The sequence below is a fragment of the Camellia sinensis genome, chromosome 2 (assembly GCF_055761805.1).
Source record: "Camellia sinensis isolate YWXY chromosome 2, ASM5576180v1, whole genome shotgun sequence".
Lineage (NCBI taxonomy): Eukaryota > Viridiplantae > Streptophyta > Magnoliopsida > Ericales > Theaceae > Camellia > Camellia sinensis.
In genome coordinates this window covers 161,703,191-161,723,770 of record NC_138962.1, presented here as the reverse complement: position 1 = coordinate 161,723,770, position 20,580 = coordinate 161,703,191, and positions in this window count along the sequence as shown.

The window sequence follows — 20,580 nt, the reverse complement described above, 5'->3', positions numbered from 1 at the left end:
TTAATCTTTTATTTTGTTCTTGGTTTATTTTTATTGGTCATGTTTGACCACCTATGTATATAAGTTTTGGCTTGGGGATTATGTTATATGAATGTTCCTGGACATATAAGATGTCCTTCTGGCGATATTTTTTTCTAATACTCTTTAGCAATCTCAGATTAAGTTTCAAATGGCCAAGTAGATGGGCTCTAACTTTATCAAATATTGATTAGGACCAATTTAAATAAAGTCACACATATATAAAATTTGAACTTCAGACTTTTATACGTGTATTCCTAATTGTAGGTAAGTTCTACCTCTTAACCAATTAAATTATTTGAGTTTTTCCTAAACTTTGGAACAATCTTTTATTTGATGCCCCATCTTCCCACACTTAAAATATGCTCCGGTAATTCGATGACACAATCCCTGATGACACTTGTGACACGTTGAACATACTAGGACAAACTTACTACCTTTACAACCTTGCTTAAAATTACTTGTCTTTCCTATCACAAAATTCTTAGTCTTCTTCTTGGGTTTACTTTTTGCTTCCACGCCTAACGTTTTCTTTTGATCTTGTAAAGTATTATAGCATTGCACAGCTTTTACTATGTTCTCTAGTACTTCTTCTACTGTATATAATCGTTTTGATAAATACTCAACCTCCACTTCATCATACTTTTCACCATCTTTTCCTAATGATGGAAGAGAAAGGATTAAACACAAGAAGATGATTGATAACACTTGGATTAATATCAACTGACTTAGATTATAACACAAAGCACATATCATATATAAGTAGACATACACATACAGGCATATAAGGACATTGGTAGGATAACCTATTCATTCCAATGGAGTTTACTAAGAATTTCCGATTCGAAGCTATGCTGTCCAAACGCGATTCCAAATGGACTTTCAAGGTCATTCAACAAGGCATGAGACTCTATGGTTTAACATTTCACATAATAGGTTTCCCGCCAAAACATACCATCTTACAAAACATTTTCTTATCCTCAATTACCATAGTTCCACACACTTCATTGATCAACAAATTCCTCAATTTCCCAAATATTCTCATAGTCTAATTTGATATATAACTCATATAACTTTCATGGCTTCCATTAAAAATTCTAATTCCTCATAACATCATTTTTCCACAAATCAACATACTTGTACTCACCAATGCTTTAAACAAAAATTCTAATTTCCTTATAACATTATAAATTCCACAATAATTTTTAGCTTTTAACCTCATCACTAAACTTATTAAACACATTTTGGTTTCTTTATAATAATCAAAAGTCCGCAGTAACTTTTAATTCTTAGTTTCAATACTTAAACGTATTACAAAAACATATATACATATTTCTGAATGCACAACTTCGTATTTACTTTCTAGATGCATGAAACTTAAATTCGTTCTAGTCATTCTAATGCTCAATGGACACGTGTGTGAGATATTAACTCGTACTCTGATACCACTCTATCAAGATCCAAACCCGCTCCCATAGGTTTAGCGTCATGACTGGTCAGTAATCCTAAGATTACCGAAGGCCTCTTAAATAAATTTAAATAATTAGGGGTTGGCGGAAGCAAATATTAAACATGCACTGTCCATTGAGCTATGCAGACATATATGAGATAGAAAATTTTAAATTATATATATATATATATTTACGCATCATCCTTACGTCATCATAAATATAGAGTAGACAAAAGGAACTTAGCCCTAATTACAGAATAAATAAAGACTTAAACTTTAATCACATAGCATTGACCACTTGACATATCCGAAACCTCAATTGGCTGACAAAAAGAGATTCCAGGCAGATGCCTCTAAGCCTGGTCACGCAGTTGATCATCTACATACATATACATAAATAGTGAGCTAGAACCAAGTGAATAATAACAAAGTAAAGGTTTTATTGAATGATGTCCCATAACAGATTTCCAAATCAGAATTTCATTTTAGAAACAGATTCATAGACGTATTCAGATTTGTAAACAATCATACGTCACAAAGACCTACGTGAAGAGTAGTTGGTCATATAGACCCATATTCACATGAGATGGTCATTAAGACCCACGTGCAGAGTAGCTGGTCATATAGACTCATATTTACATGAGATGGTCATTATGGCCCACGTGCAGAGTAAATGATTTCACATAATCAGTTCAATGAATGGAACCCTCGTGAAACCCTGGTACCAGGTAACAGATAACACATGACAGATTCACAAGATGCTAAGAATGTCACAAATACATTTCAGAAAATTGGACATTCATTCATGATTCACAAAATAACATTTCAGAAAATAGATCATATTATATCAGTTAGCAAATACTTATAATCAAACATAGCTTTATAGAGTTGTTACTCACAGATAGCTCTAGAAACAGTTCAGACAGACTGTGGCACGTGGCCTACACAAACACATAACAGATGCACATTGAAACACAATATCACTTTCTTAATCAAACTTAACTTCTCTTGTCCTTTTTTGTTTAAGTAATCTGAAGGTCTACTATGCTTATTCTTTCTTTCTCAAATAAACTAGGTTCCCATTTCACATATTCTTTCATTAATTAACTTATGTTGGTTCTTAACTTATTAATCCTCAATGAGTCATCATTTATGCCTGAGAATGCTTGGGAAGAAATGAGAATGAAAATATGAAGCACATGTAATTTTTCAAATCACGTTGGAAAGGCTTGACCACTCAAGCCACCACTTGGTGGCTCGAGCGGACTGTACAATTTGTAAAAATACTCGGTGCTCGAAATGTTCACTCGAGCCACCAATTGGTCGCTCAAGCGGTCTGTAAATTTTCTGGGTTTTTAAAACTAAAGATTTAGCTCCCAAATTTTATTTCAAAACTTAGGTCTATGCTTGACTTAATTTAAATATGTAATTTCATTGATAAACATGAATCCATGATTAATTTTAAAATTATAATACAAAACCCTCTTTGATTTATCAAGATTAAAACTAAAACTTGATGAATAGAATGATTCCAAAGCTTTTTTTTATTTTATTTTTCTTACAAAATATGAAATCAGAGCTATAAAACTCTTAGATAAACATTTGCAGGTATGATATTCAAATCAAGACTAGATAATTTTACTTGTTCCAAAATCAAATCATAATTGATCCAATTTAAATTGAATAAAATAAAACTCTTAAATTACATTACATGAATGGATTAATAATCAAAATCAAAATCCATATTTTCATGAACTCAAAGTTTTCAAAACTTTTCTTCAAAATCAAATGTATAATAAAATTTCATGGCTCAAATCCTTTCAAAACTCATGATGGATGCAAATATACATCTCATGTATATCAAGGTTTCCAAAACCAAAAAGTTGAGCCAATGCTCTAGCAATACCCACTTCTCTCTCTATATCTAAGACTCTTTAGCACACCATAAGAGAATGCAAACCCAATTCTTTAACTTAGCACAAAATGCACACTCACACACCTCACATCTTGACAACACACATGCACATACACACACTCTCCCTCAAATATTCCAGCACATTCAACACAAATTGATTAGGATTAGCTTAATACATAATTAGTTGATCTATTAGCTTAATTAAACACGACTTCATCTTAATTAATCTTGATTAGTACATAATTTAATTACTCATAACTAATCACAAATCCTACATAATTGAATTAGTCTAATTGACTTCAATAAAGGCTCAATTAATTATATTTAATTTTACCAATCTAAATTAGGTTTTTAATCAAATTCCCAAAAAACTCCAAATATCAAATTAAACTTATTGCCATCATTAATTTTGATTTCTCAAATCTTTAAGGCCTTCAATTTCAAATCAAACTCAAAATCTCCATCAATAAATTACATATTCAATTGAATACCTCATAAATAAATTTAATTTATGATAATTGTAATTCTTAATCCTCATAACTTAGTAACTCTACTTCGGACACAATTGATAAAATCTTAATTTTACTAATTGAATCACATATTTATTTAAACTCCCATATGGTCTAATACTCGAGATTGAACCGATTCAACTTATCAATTTCGCCTTTTTAAGTCATTTAGGCTTTCAATTTCTAATTCCAACATAAATCTTTAATCAAATTGTATATGATTCAGACCGAATAATTCCCATAAATCTCAAATTGAACAAGACTAATGAACAATTAAAATTCAAATCTCCTTAATTAATTAAATGTTAATTATTATATGTGGTGGAGTTGTCACAATTTTCAACTTAGTTTAATACCAAAAAATTGTTTGAGAAATAATCATAAAAGGGAAGCAAATAAATTCTTTACTATTGCAATCATGGCATCAAATTTCAATTCAAATAATCAGAATACATAATAATCCATACACAATCAGTGAGCAACCATACATGCAAATACATACACAATTAATGGTATAGGGTTTTGAAACTAATGAGCAACCATACATGCAAATACATACACAATGAGCCGGATTAGGGCTTGGAACCTAATGAGAGAGAAAGGAAAAGAACGGAAAAGGTATCAAACCACAAAATAAGCAAACCCATGAAACTGTAGAAATGAAATCAGTTAAACCAAACATATTTAAGAAATCAACACGAAATTAAACTCAATAAATCATGTAAAACCCTAGAGCAAGAGTGAGAAATGAAAAAATAGAGGAGGAGAGAGAGAGAGAGAGAGAGAGAGAGAGAGAGAGAGAGAGAACCAGTTTGTATTGCGGCGGTGCCAGTGGTGATTTGTGGCGGACGTGAGCAACGATGGTGAGGGACTGCAGTGAAGGGAGAAGAGGTGAGGTTCTCTCACTACAACAAAAAAGGCCTTTGGTGACAGACTGACTTTGTCTTCAAACATCAAATTTTTGTCACTAAAGTGATTTGTGACGAAAATTTTTTGTCACCACGTTTGTTGCCTATATGTTGTTGCTGAAAGTACCTGGTGACGAAAAATAGTTTCGTCGCCTATTTTTCATTTTTGGTGACGAAATCTTTCGTCTCCAAATGTTGCATTTTTCGTCCTCTGTAACATCAATTTCGTCACTAAAATTAGATAATATTTTATTTTAATTATTTTTGGCGACGAAATATTTCGTCATCAAATAGATTTTAGTGACGAAAGTTTTCCTCACCAATGATATAGATTAAGGTGAAAAAAAAATTCGTCACTAAAATGAGCAGAAAAGAAAATTTTTCAATGACAAAAAATATTTTGTCACAAAATATTTCAATTTAGCAATGAAATATTCAACAAATGTGCCAAAATTATTTGTTTGGTACTATATCATTAGTGACAAAATTATTCGTCATGTTTTTTGAAAACTAATAGTGAAATTTTTTATTTCGTCGCTAATAATAATTAAATTTTTTTAAAATGGGAGTACTATTTTCAAATTAAAATTTTTCTTTTCGCGACATTTTTTATTTCGTCACTAATAATAAATAAATTTTTTGAAAATAGAGGTACTATTTTCAAATTAAAATTTTTCTTTTCACTAAAAATTCCTTGCGCATTTCAATAACTTGTTCAATAAAATATCTATTACAAATCAATACAAAAATCTGTTCATTTTCATAAACATCACAATTGAATTTCAGTACTATCCACAAAAATACAATATCAACTGCATGCGGATTACCAAACATGTCTTCTAATATCCACCAAAAAACATGTATACTAATATCCACGAAAATACAATATCAACCGCATGAGGATTACCAAACACGTCTCCTAATATCCACAAAAAAACATGTCCACTAATATCAACAAAAATATAATATCAAGTGCGGATTACTAAACATGTCCTGTAATACCAACAAAAATATAAAATTTACAACGCAACCAAAATACATGTAAGGTAATATGAACAAAAACACAAAATGAGCTCTCTTCTGCTCTTCAAATTACCAAACATGTCCATATCTAATCTCGAATCTGCAAAAAAACGAAACGCACAAAAAAAAAAAAGAAAAAAAAAAGAATGTAAGTTAGACAATTATTATCTTATCAATTAAATATACAATTTAACATGCATTTTTTGACTTAGTTTTCAATCAGGAGTCCCGTGCTCGTTCCGTAAGTTTCCACAATTTACATTGGCCCCTTCCGAGGTGTTTGAGGTGTTCCCCTGGCCTTCTCGTGCCTGTTACACGATTTTGGCTCCGATGACCTATTTACAAGCTTAAGTGTCGGAAAAATTAATTTTTGGACTTAGTTTTCAAACCGGGAGTCCCGTACTAATTCTGTAAGTTTACACAAGTTACAATGGTTGCTTCCGAGGTGACTGAGGTGTTCTCCGGGCCTTGTCGTGGTTGTTTAACAATTTTGGCACCGAATGGCCTATTTTCAAGCTTAAGAGTTGGAAAAAGAGCCTTTTTTGACTTAGTTTTCAAATCGGGAGTCTCATACTAGTTCCGTAAGTTTTCACAACTTACATTGGTACCTTCGGAGGTGTTTGAGGTGTTTCCCGGGCCTTTTCATGACTGTTATATGATTTTGGCCCTCGATGGCCTATTTTCAAGCTTAAGTGTTGGAAAAGTACATTTTTGACTTAGTTTTCAAACCGGGAGTCCTGTGCTAGTTCTGTAAATTTCCAACTCTTACATTGGTCCCTTCGGAGGTGTTTGAGGTGTTCCCCGGGCAGTCTCGTGGTTGTTACACGATTTTGGCCTCCGATGGCCTATTTTCAAGCTTAAGTGTGAAAAAATACATTTTTGGACTTACTTTTCAAACCGAGAGTCCCGTGCTAGTTCCGTAAGTTTTCACAACTTAAATTGGTCTCTCCCAAGGTGTTTGAGGTGTTCCCTGGGCCATCTCATGGGTGTTACATGATTTTGACCTCCGATGTCCTATTTTCAAGCTTAAGTGTGAAAAAGTGCATTTTTGGACTTAGTTTTCAAACTGGGAGTCCCGTGCTAGTTCCATAAGTTTCCACAACTTACATTGGTCCCTCCCGAGGTGTTTGAGGTGTTCCCTGGGCCGTCTCGTGGCTATTGCCAGATTTTGGCCTCCGATGGCCTATTTTCAAACTTAAGTGTGAAAAAAATGCCTTTTTCGACTTAGTTTTCATCCTGGGAGTCTAGTGCTAGTTTCGTAAGTTTTCAAAACTTACATTGGTCCCTCCCGAGGTGTTTGAGGTGTTTCCCGAGCCGTCTCATGGCTGTTGCACGATTTTGGCCTCCGATGGCCTATTTTCAAGCTTAAGTGTGAAAAAAGTTCCTTTTTCGACTTAGTTTTCAAACCGGGAGTCCCGTGCTAGCTTCGTAAGTTTCCACAGCTTATGCTGGTCTCTACCGAGGTGTTTGAGGTGTTTCCTGAGCCTTCTCATGACTGTTACATGATTTTGGCCTCCGATGGCCTATTTTCAAGCTTAAGCGTGAAAAAGTGCATTTTTTGACTTAGTTTTCAAATCGGGAGTCCCGTGCTAGTTCCGTAAGTTTCCACAACTTACATTGGTCCGTCCTGAGTGTTTGAGGTGTTCCCTAGGCCGTCTCATGGCTGTTACACGATTTGGCCTTCGATGGCCTATTTTCAAGCTTAAGTGTGAAAAAGTGCATTTTTGGACTTATTTTACAAACCGAGAGTCCCGTGCTAGTTCTGTAAGTTTTCACAACTTACATTGGTCCCTCTCAAGGTGTTTGAGGTGTTCCCTGGGCCATCTCATGGCTGTTGCACAATTTTGGCCCATGATGGCCTATTTTCATGCTTAAGTGTGAAAACAATGTCTTTTTCGACTTAGTTTTCAAACCAGAAGTCCCGTGCTAGCTATGTAAGTTTTTAAAGCTGACGTTGGCCCCTCCCGAGGTGCTTTAAGTGTTCCCCAAGCCGTCTCGTGGATGTTGCACGATTTTGGCCCCTGATGGCCTATTTTCAAGCTTAAGTGTGAAAAAAGTTCCTCTTTCGTCTTAGTTTTCAAACCGGGAGTCTTGTGCTAGTTCCATAAGTTCTCACAACATACATTCGTCCCTTCCGAGGTATTTGAGGTGTTCCCTAGGCCGTCTCATGGCTGTTGCACGATTTTGGCCTCCGATGGCCTATTTTCAAGCTTAAGTGTGAAAAAAGTGCCTTTTTTGATTTAGTTTTCAAACCAGGAGTCCTGTGTTAGTTCCGTAAGTTTTCACAACTTACGTTGGTCCCTTACGAGGTGTTTGAGGTGTTTCCTCGGGCCGTCTCATGGCTGTTGCACGATTTTGGCCTCCGATGGCCTATTTTGAAGCTTAAGTGTGAGAAAAGTGTATTTTTCAACCTAGTTTTCAAACCGGGAGTCCCGTGCTAGTTCGATAAGTTTCAACAACTTACATTGGTCCCTCCCGAGGTATTTGAGGTGTTTCCTGGGCCTTATCATGACTATTACATGATTTTGGCCCCCGATGGCCTATTTTCAAGTTTAAGTGTGAGAAAAGTACATTTTTGGACTTAGTTTTCAAACCGGGAGTCCCATGCTAGTTCCGTAAGTTTCCACAACTTACATTGGTCCCTCCCGAGGTGTTTGAGGAGTTCTTAGAATTGTTACACAAAATGTGCCTATTAGGTGTTAGAGGTGCTTTTAGAGTTGCTACAAAGTCTATAAATACCTAAAGTATACACTAATAGAAATTTCAGTTTCTTAATATTATTTCCCTTAATTTTCAATGTTGTATATATTCCTCCTAAGAAGCATATGTTTTTTTTTTTTTTTTTCCAAAAATCAGGATATGAATCATTGATACAACAAAGAAATATGTGTTTTTTTTTTTTTTTTTTTTTTTTTTTTTTTTTTTTTTTAGGAATTTGGACTATTCAGTATGCTTGCTAGTTTATTCATAGTTCATAAATACAGCCAGTTCAATATTGAGGATCCTTAAGAAGAAGATGAAGAACAAGTTTTCAAAGATTGCTTCCTTACTCTTTTCTTTTTCTATTAGAACTTAATATATTTTATGCCATGTTTAGTATATATGCAACCTACTTGAATGAAAGAAAATTTCAACATGCAGCACTTGGGCAATGTGTTTAGCAGAAATAAGGTCAGACAAAACAAATGAAGCATGCCATCCTTGTTTTAGGCCAAAAATTTCTAGAAGATCATAATTCACATGAGCCCCAACAAAGCCTCTCTGTAAAACAAAGAAACAATTTAAAAAACACCACTTTTAGCCTGAGATTTGACATAGTTTCTTCCTAAGAGTACATCAAGCAGGCGGTATAAGTTCCTATCCTAATTATGATAAAAAAAAAAAAAAACAAAAGAACAAACACATGATCCTATAAAAAATAAAAATAAAAAATGCAATGCATAGCTGCTCATGCAGCATAAAGACACCCAATAGAGAAGAATAAGAATAGAACAAACATGCCTCAAACCTAATATCTGAGAGGATATGTCTTGGGGAACAACTAAAAGAAGTGTCTAAATGCATCCAGGGACGATGGCCATATTTTGAAGCACCATAGCCACATAAGAGAATTCGGGCAAAACACAATTCTAAAATTGTAAGTTACGAGGACATTTGGGTTGTATAATGCTTTAAATAAAATCATATTTCTAATCTGCAATCGTTGGGGTATTTTATTTTTTTGGAGGGAATACATTGAATTATTATAGGGGAACCGGCCTCACACCAACTGAAGGAGAAGAAATTTATGCTTTTCCATTCAAATGTTCTTATAGGTTTCAAAACAGCATTTGACTTCTATTAAACACATTGCATTGGTTTTATTTACCTATATGTGCATAACTACTATAAGGACTTGTCATTAACTTTGATAAGGCCTACCAAAAAGCAACTATAATGCATCATCATTATGCTGATAGATATGGCATTTTAGGTGGCCAAAAAATTATACCTTCTCCAAATACTCTGGCTTCAGATTACCCCATGGATTTCTTCCACTCGTATAGTTATTAAGGTTTAAAGCAACTATTAACCTGACACTGAAAAGATAAAAACTATCAGGGTATATGAAATGAAAAAAATCCAAAACTAAAAAACATGGAAAAATAACCATCCAAGAAATTAAAAATTAAAAAGAAAAAGAAGAAATAGTAATCGGCTAAATGTGTAATACTATGAAGATTTTACCAATGTAACTTTTAGGAAAAAATCAAGACGGGAAATATTCAGGTGGAACTAATCCAATTAATAAGATAATTTAAATCTTGTCACAGGCACACAAAAATATATATATATATATATATATATATATATATATATATATATTTGTAGTCATAGAAAAGTATTTTAACAGTGATAGACAGTAACAAATCATCACTCTGATTGTTATACATGCAAAACAACAAATAGTAACACTCTTGAAATTCACCTTGATGGAAGTGAAACTTGTTCCCATTCTGAGAAATTGACCTTCTTAACATACATCCTTAACATGTTCTTGAGTCCCTTGCAATTACAATGCTATTGAGGATGCAAGTGAGCAATGCCGAGCTAGTCATTATTTTGAAAGATTAGGTTACGCAATCACAACATAAGGGAGGTAACCAACATTACACAAATAATATCACTAAGCTTGAACAAAAGAACTATAATTTTATCATCACAAACACACATGTTGTGTTTGTGTTTCAGTAGACAGATGGAAGTCGGCAGTGGTACTCCCCAAAATCCAGACACAGAGTCATGGCCATAAATGCTTACATGAATTTACTAAATTAAACAATATAGTTACCATATGATTTCTTCAAAGTGAAAGTTGGGACATGAAACAAAGTGAAAAGTACTATTGGTAATGCACTAGTGGAACCTTTAATAAGCAAAATCTAAAGAGTTCACTAAGTAAATTATTAGGCAAGGTAAAGCAAATGGTTGCCATAATTCAGTCATTTTATTGCTAGTATCCAGTGGTTCCCACAATTAACAAATCATGGATGCTTGACTTTGTATTTGAGAATTTACATTCACTCTATAAATTTGTTGTCAATCATCTCCACATTATCAACCAGAAGAGAATTTACATGTCTTTAGGATTCACTTGTAAGTCATAACTTAAACTATTTTAAGGCCTTAATATTTAATTACCAACTTGAAAGAATATGGAGAACATATTAGGTAGATAACATTGAACAATTAAATTTACCCTTATCACCCAATTTCTTGTAATTATAAAAAAAAAATTATAATAATAAACACAGAAAAAAGGGGTAGAAATTTGCAGCACACTAACAGCTGTTCATAAACTTCAATATAAACAACATAATGAAGAGCATGCTTAGAAGCATAGAGGTCAAAAAATTCAATTGGTTCACTTATGGTTCATATGTAATTTTCTTTCTCAAACCATCTCCTCAATTGGATCCGTTACAGGAATAGCAACCACAATAAACAAAATGATAGTTCAAGTTGAAATTGTTTATTATTTTAGGTGATAAAATTGATCGAATACAATATATATATATATATATTGATAATGGCCACAACGTACATATACATAGATATTCTCAATCAAAACTGTACTGGTAAAGTGTGCTACAAATACATTTAAAATATTCTATTTTCATAGCAGGTGAAAGTGTGCAATCAATTTGAAACTATATTGCCATCATGAGAGCTAAACAACACCAAAAGTGACATGGACCCAGTCCCCAACAAAGTCAACAATAAGAAGCAGAGTTAAATCAAGAGATCCCTTTCAACCTTAGCTTCTCATAGACGTCATGAAAAATTACAAACATCACATGTAGTTTTAGATTGTTATTTCCAATTTCACTCTTTCACTCATCATGTAGTTCAGTTGCTATTATTATTTATCAACAAATAAAGATTCTGTTAAACTAAAATGTGGGATCAAAATGATCAAAAATAGCACCCAAACCAATCGTACATAACTATAGTAGAAATCCTTATCTACCAAATTAACCCTTTTTCGGATCCAAATTTGCCATCAGTTAGATTGTCACAATAGAAATCCTTGTCTATGGCCACTCTATTTATTTTGGTAAAAAACATTTTTTACTAATGAGTGAAAACCCCCAGAAGAAGGTTTTTCAACACAATAAATTAGGGCTTTCAATACATACACAATGAGGGACCAAATATACATGCAAATACATACACAATCAATGGATTAGGGCTTTGAAACTAATGAGAGAGAAAGGAAAAAGAAGGGAAAATGTATGAAATCACTAAAATCAAACCCATTTAGGACATCAAATCCACAAAACTTTATAAATCAAACCACTTCAACCAGACCTATTTTTCAAAATCAACACCAAATTAAATTGAAGACATCATAACAACCCTAGAGCACGATTGAGAAAAGGGGAAATAGAGAAAGGGGGACAGAGAGGGAGAGAGAGTGACCGAGGTAGACAGGGCGAAAAACAGACCGAGAGAGAGAGAGAGAGAGAGAGAGAGAGAGAGAGAGAGAGAATACCTGTGAGGATACGACGGTGGTGATCTACGGGCAGTAGTGGTGGCGGTGGCGGTGGCGGTGGCGGTGGCGAGTGGTGTTGGTGGTGTGCACTCAAGTGAGGTGATGTAGGGTGAGGTTTGGTGGTCAAATCTGTGTGTGAGAAGAAGAACCGATATATCTAAGGCGCCAATATTTCATTTCCCTCTAAAATCTTTAGCAACTAAACTATTTATTTGGTGGCAAAATTATTTCCTCACCAAAAGATAAAATTATTGGCCACGAAAATAGTTATCACTAAATGATATTAAAATATTAAAAATTATTGGTGACGGAAATATATTCGTCATTAATAATTTTATAATTGGTGACTAATTTTTTCCTCACCAGAAGTCTGAAAATTTCGGCACCATCCGAAAAATTAGCGGGAAAATCTTCGATGACAAAAAAAATATAAATAATAATGAAATATAATTTTGTCACCTAATTTTTTTTATTATGTATGTATATTGGTGACGAAATTTTATTTTTGTCTCTAAAAATGGTACATTTGGAGATGAAATATTATTTTCTTCACTAAAAGGTATGTCTTTCGTGACAAAATTTATTTTTGTCATTAGTTTTCGTCTCCAACGACACTTTTTATTGTAGTGTCTATGTAAGAGAGTGACAGATGAAAGCGATGTAAATTTGGGCACCAATCATAAATATTTTCCCACTAAAACATTTTTTAGTTGGCGTAAGTTGATTTGGAAAAAATTGAGCATACCGCAACTAAATATTTTTTTGTCACCAAAACTACATATTTGCCGACCAAACTCTTAGTCACCAAAGAGAAACAGTGCAATTATGGCTATTATTTGGCGACTAATTTTGTTTTAATTAGCAAAATTTAGTATATTACGACTAAAATAAAATTTAGTAGTCTCAAAACTAGAGTAATGGCGACTAATATTTACCAACTAATGTTTTCTTTTTAGTCGCCAATAAATAATATGCGTCGACTAAAATAATTTAGTAGCAAAAGCCTAAACCAATGGCGACCAAAATCATTTTTAGTCACCAAAAATTAAACTTTTGGCGACTAAATCCCTTTTAATCGCCAAAAGTGTAAATTGTTGTAGTGATGTCATTAATGGAAATAATTAGATGATCAAATTGTGTCTCCTATTCCCTATATTCATACACTTGTTTTCTGTATAATTAGACAAAAATTAACTTTAAAAAAAAAAAAAAAAACCTAGAGCATAAAAGCCTAAAGAACATACTTCATTTAAAGATAAAGTGATAAAATAATAAAACAAAAGGGACAAAACATAATGGAAAATGATATATAAATCCATTTGGTAGATCCATTTTTTAAATACGATAATATGTCAATAAAATAATTAGTTGATAATTAGAAAATAAGTAAAAAAAGAGAAATTAGTTAAATATTTTCATAGAATATCACGACATTGGGTCTTGTAATTTAGCTAATACTTTTTCTGTTACAATAATTTTAGAAACTCACATTTTGCACTCATAAATACATCCACAATGATATGGCAAAGATAGTGAGTCTCATATAATTGAGTGTATAACTAATCAAAACTGATACTTATCAAATAATATCATTATGAATTAAATTAGGATGAATTACAAATACATCCCCTGAAGTTTGATTAAAATAAGAATTGCTCCATGTAGTTTTGGAAATTACATTTCACCCCCTGAGATTTCTAATTTCATAACGAATCGCCCATTTTATTAATAAATTATCAAGTCAATTAACAATTTTTAATGATGTTAGAAATATTTTTTAATTAATAATTAAGATAATTTTATTATTGTATAAGAGATCAATTATGAATTTCATTTTTTTAGTTAATTCTATTAAATAAAAAATACTAACAATAAAGTATTTTTAATTTTTCAAACTACAAAAAATAATCTGTAGTTTAAGCAACCCTCAAGAAGCATATTTGTAATTTACCCATTAAACTATGAGAGATTTTTGAAAATTTCAAACCATTTTTTTTTTTTTTTTTTTTTTTTGTGGTAAGATACTAAAGTCGGTAAACCAACCTATGCCACATGGCTTGAAGAGAAGTGTTGTTTTCATCTACGGTTACGACTTGGCCTCCGCTCTAATCAAGTTTGAACGCGCTAGGCCAACTTAGCTGCTACACGCTTTCTTTGGGGTCCAGTTCACACGTATGCTCCCCTATATATACTTGCCTCCACACCACCCCATTGCCAAACTCAATAATCCTTCACTCTTGCAGCTGTCTCAAACCCTCCTCTCCTCTCTAATTTTTCTCTCTCTAGAAAAACCAGCTTTCTGTCTCCATTTATATACAATTTGCAATGGCGAACATGAGCTCATTCAAGGCTTTGGCAGTCTTCTCCATCGTCGCTCTCTTCTCTGCTACTGCTTCGGCACAAGACTTGGGGATGGCTCCAGCATCAGCCCCTGGCATGGACGCCGGATCTGCATTCTCATTGCCCATCTCTGCAGCCGTCGTGTGCTCGTCGTTGGCTTTGTCTTTGGTCGCGCTCATCAAGCATTAAATTTCCCGATTCTTTGATTTTGTTCATGGATACACATAAATACATACATCATACATACATATATATTTATATATGTACATGGACATAGGATATGCGAGTATTTGTTATGGGCCGAGTGTGAGGGATTCTTTATTTATTTTACATTATATATGTTTACACAGAGAATAAGAGAGTGATTTCAGTATATGTTTTGTTCCTGAACTTCTCGTTCGTTGATTTATATATTAGATTAGAATTTTCCTATATATTATCGGTCCATTTGTAGAGTAAGGCTTTGATTTTTTAATTATTGCGTTTTTTTCTTGCATTTACAATTGCCACTTTAACAAATAAATAGACAAAATAAAACAACAAAAAAACAGAGTAGGAAAAATTCAGTGTTATTATTCAGTATTCTTGGAACATTACTCCACACTATTTATTAATTAATACTAGTTAAACATTTTTTAAAAAAGCAATAAGTACTAGACCTGTTTTAATTAATGAATATTAAGCTGAAATACCACGTGATATTGTCTAAAAAGCAAAAAATAATATATCCACCACACAAGTCCTCGATTTACAGCATGTTTAATTGCTTAATTAATAGAATATTTTTTCTAATTATGTTTAAATTATAAATTTGAGTAGAGATTTTAAAATAAAAATATAAATTAAAAAAAAGTTTTATATTTAAAGAAAAAAATACCTTCATAAAAATAATGAAATTGGTCAATTTTTCCGAAAAGTACACTATTTCGGGCTTGGAGACTTTATTAGAAACAAAAACTTATTTTGACGAACAAAATAAAAGATGTGATACTTTTCTAGCCATCTAAAATAACAAAGGAAAATCAAACACGTTTTTGGAGATAATCGGACTTTCTTGGGTTTCATTGGGGAAGTGGGTTGATTTTTTAACTATTTTAATTTGGGACTTGACAATGACTTTTTCAGTTGACTTTTTAACTTTTTTAACTTTTTAGCCTAAGACTTTTTTGATTGTTTCGTTTTCTTGTTTGACTTTTTTTACTTTTTGATTTTGGAATGACAAACTATTTTATTGACTTTTTGGCTTTTTAATTTTTTTCTATTTTTTTTTCTTTTTTTGTCTATATGTGATTATTTAGCCCAATGAGAAAACCAAACCGGGGCTAAAAAACTTCGTTTGTGAAGAGTTTTTTGAGTTTGTTTGACTTTTTGTGAGAGAAAGAATGTAATGATTATGGGTTAAATGTGATGGTTTGTCTTATTAGGCCAAAAAACTTATTTTGTCTTTTTGTTCCTAAAATAGTCCCAAACCCAACCCAACCCTTCTTTCCAAACGAAGTCTTAGAAGGAGGATCTCTTCCGTCCATGTTGGGGCTGTTCGAGTTTGTGGGGTCTATTACGATCTCATTTTAATAATTTGAACCGTTTATTTTGTTGGACACATTGTGTATTTTATTTGAAAAAAAAAATAGGTTGATTTGATAATTGTAACTTATTTAATGTAACGTGTTTTTTACTAAAAAAAAGTAGTACAATTTTGTTTTTAAAAAATAAATCATACATTTTTTTAGAACGAAAATAATAAATTGAACAAGTTGCAATTATCAGATCGACCTAATTTGTTTTTGTGAACGAAATACACAAAGTGTCTGACAAAATAAACGATCCAGATTATCTAAATGAAGCCTATACTGAGCCCTATGGACCCAAATAACCCCATCAATCTAATTTTTTGTGTGGATGAAATACATGAAGTGTATGGCAAAATGAACGGTTCGAATAATTGAAACGAAACCTTAATGAGCCCTACAGACCAAAACAGCCCCCTGCAATCTAGATTTTGGACTAGAGAGAATCTTTCTCCTTTTGTTAAGAGATTAACACACAACACAACAACTCCTCATCTACACCATACACTTATTTATGGAAAATTTTCATGGTTCATGAATATGGGCATTCAAGATTTATAAAGGGTAAACTACACTAACATCCTGAAATTTGGAGAAAGTATATTAAGCTTACAAGTTTGGCATAATTACATTCAACATCCTTAAAGTTTTAATTATTATCACGCTTATTGTAGACACCCCATTTTTGACCGTCCTCAAGACTTGGACGTCATCGTTTGAACACTCGATGATCATCCATGCTCGTGTTCGTTTTGAGTTCCCGAAGGTCTCGGCTGCGTGCCTTGCCTTAGGATCTCTCAACTTGTTTGTTTTGTGCTTGGTTGTGGACCAAGGACTTGTGGTTTTGCTTTTGAGGGAAGAGGGTGGCTTGTTTGCCATCCCCTCAACCCACCAGCCAAGGCTTGAAGCCATCGGCATTTTTTTCTTACCATCGGCCAAAAGTGTTGGCCGATCGGCACTTATTTTGGTCGATCGGCCATATTTTCTAGCCGAGGCCTTTTCTTTGCGTTTTTCAGGCATTGTGCATGCTAGCTGTGCCAGTTGGTGAGCACAGACCCTCCCCCCCCATACACGTGTATGGAGGGATTTGAACCAAAGCTTAGCTTCTCGAAGAAGCTTTGAATTTGATTTCCTATAAGAGGGGAGCCTCCCCTCCCTTTCCAGAGGTTCAGCAAAATAGATATAGAGTTCACATATATCTCTCTCTCTCTCTCTGTATCTCTCTCTCTCTATTTGTGTGTGTGTTGGTGCCTTAAAAGGGTATTTTGTTCATACTTTTGCACTATAGCATCTAGTAGAACACCTTCCTTTGGTTGCTGAGGCACTAGGAAGTTGGTTTCAAAGTTCTTGGGCTGGTTCTGATCCAAGGGAGTGGCTGGAGTTGTGTTCTTGAAGGTGTTCTTCAAGGGTGAGCAACTAACCTTTTGTTTCCCCATTTTGGCTTAATCTTTCAGACCTATTTGCATATTTTTTTAAGCTTAACTATAAACTGAAAAAAATTCTGTTTTTGTGTGCTTAAGATGATTGTTTAAGGTCACTTTTTTGTTGGGGGTTGTCTACCCCCTCTTAGGCCTTGTTTGGCCTTGTTTTGAGCCACCTCTTTTGGTATTTGTTCTTGTTTTGGTTTGACCTTTCTACCATTGAAATCCAGAGGATTTTCAGTGGTGGAAATGTGGTTTTAGAGTCTTGTATAGGAAAGGGACACTCGTCTCTCCTTGTGTCTCATATGCTTGTGTTATTGGCTCATAATGGTAGCATGTTTGCTTAGCATGTTTTGGCTTCATTTCAGCAAGTATTTGGTGTCATTTGGTCATGATATACCTCTGTTCTAGGTTGGTTTAATGGCTTCTTGCATGCACCATATACTTGCCTTGTAATCCCCTCTATTGCCTTAATATGCATCTAGCATTTGCACTATCATACTTGCATATTTTGGCTCAACTCAAAGGAACTTTAGGTCATATTTCAGCATGCTAAAGCTCTGTTTGGTGTTGTTTTGATCATATATGCATTGCTTTGTATAGCTACCATACATCTTCGCTTGCCAGCTTTGAATGTCCAAGTCATTTGCGTGCACTACTTGGAAATTTTTTTCATGATTTGGCATCATCTAATATGTTATTTCAGTCCATGTTTCATGCTCATATACTTGCATTTGCCATCCTTTCAAAGCTTTGAAGAGTTGGTGTTTTATGCCTCATGAATGGACCATTGTGTATGTCTCCATGATTAGGTCTTCGGGATGACATCTACGTGGGTTTTTGGGCCTATTTTGACATGCCATATCTCTGTTTTTCATTGGTTAAGTCATGCTATGTTTAGTTATAATGGGTGTAGTGTAATCCCCTTTGTTGGCCTTACTTGCATCTTGCCTTCGGCCTTTCATTTTGGCTTGTTTTAGCTTTGGCCCTTGCAGGTTTTAGACTCCCTTTAGCATGATCTAGGACTATTTTGGTTGTCCTTGGCTCTTTGGAGCTTGTTTCATATGGCCTTAGTACAAGCTCCTTGGCTAGCCTTAAGCCTTGAGCTTTCTTGCATGTTATGCTTGACTTGTGTATATGATTTGGCATCATCCTTGACATCATTTCAGAGCATGTAGTGTTGTCATGCTTGGATGCTTTTCACTCTTTGAGTGCTTTCGAGAGTTGTCCTCTTTGTGCCTAAGTGATGGACCAATATGTGTACATGTTTGTTTTGCATGTTGGTGCCTTAGTTTTCGTGTTTTGGCCATTGATTTGGGCATGGCTGAGGTTTGCCCATTTCAGTTTAAGTCCATCTTGCATGATCCTTGCATATTGTTGCATGCTTGTTCCATTTCGTCGCTATTGCATACTTGGTACATTGCATTTTGCATGCTTCGTACCTTGCACATTTGCATGTTTAGGTTGGATAATATTGTTGCATACTTGTTGCATGCCATGTTGTTTGCATGTTAGGTTGCGTTGTATTGCCTTTGGCGTGCTCATGTTGCATTGCATCGTATTTCCATGTTGCATTGTATTTGGCATGCATGCATTGCATTGTGTTTGGTTTGGGGTGTCAAACCAAACACGAGGAACGAGGAACGTTCGTACTTGAAGTGACGAAACGTGCCTCAATCCTTGGTCGCCGACACTCTTGATCCAACATGATAGAGTTCTAGGCATTCATGTGTTTTTGTGCATTCATTCCATATTGAATCGCACACTTGGCTTCTTTGGCCATCATGCATCGACATGCGTGATTGATGGCCTGAGGGTCGAGCACTACACTCCCTTGAGCTCATGACATGATAGGGAGGGTGTTTGTGCACACATTGCCTTGAAAATGCATTGGCATGCTCTGTTTGTCCTCTGCTGCAGCAAAACAGCATTCTGCAGGAAGATATGGCCGGTCGGCAATCTTCAGTGCCGATCGACTAAAAATTGTTGGCCGAGATCCTCACAAATGGTCGATGACCAATTCCACATGGCCGATGTTCCTATATTTTGGCCGGTGACATCTCACAGTGCTCGGGGAGTGGTTCAGAAGTATCCTTGGGACTTGTGCAGTTTTCAGAGGTGCAGAACAGTGCAAACAGAGACAACATGTGGCATGGCAACGGGTTTCCGAGCGAGGCGATCGAGCATGCATCATTCAATCATTCCAAGGCGGAGCTATAGCAGCCTCTTTAGTTTCATAAATTAGTTAATTTGTTTAAATTAGTTAAGAGTTATGTAATAATTAATTAGCTAGAGTAGTTAATTAATTAGTTGATTTGTATTATTTATTCGGACGCTCCGTCGAGAGGGTGAATTGTGTAATAAGTGTGCGTGAGTGTGTGAATGTCTTCCAACCCCACGTCTTTCTCCCTTTTACTTACATGCTTTCAATGGTTCGTTTTAGGTCATGTTCCAATTAGCATCCTTATGCTCGCATGTTTGCATCATTCATCTGTATTGCATGCACCGGGCTTGGTGCATCATACTAACCGCATAGTATTTCAATTCCAAGTTGAATACGTGTATCGAGTTGTCGCATTTCACATGCCATTCTTAGATAGCTGAGCCTATTTCTAGTTGCATTTTGCATGTGTTGCATTAGGCATCTTAACATAGCTAGGATCATGCATTGATTACTAACTACTTATTGTTTTGGCTCGGAGTACTAGGTAAGCTTTTATGCTTTAGCATCTTGCATGAGTGTGAGTGTTAACATGACCGCATGCTTGCCATGAGGCTAACTGCTTATATGATATAACTGCCTGAATGCCTGTGGGTGAAGGTTAGACTACCTGAATTGGAACAATTCATTGAATGCGAGTTTTAAGCCCACTCTGCGGGGTGGCAAAAATCA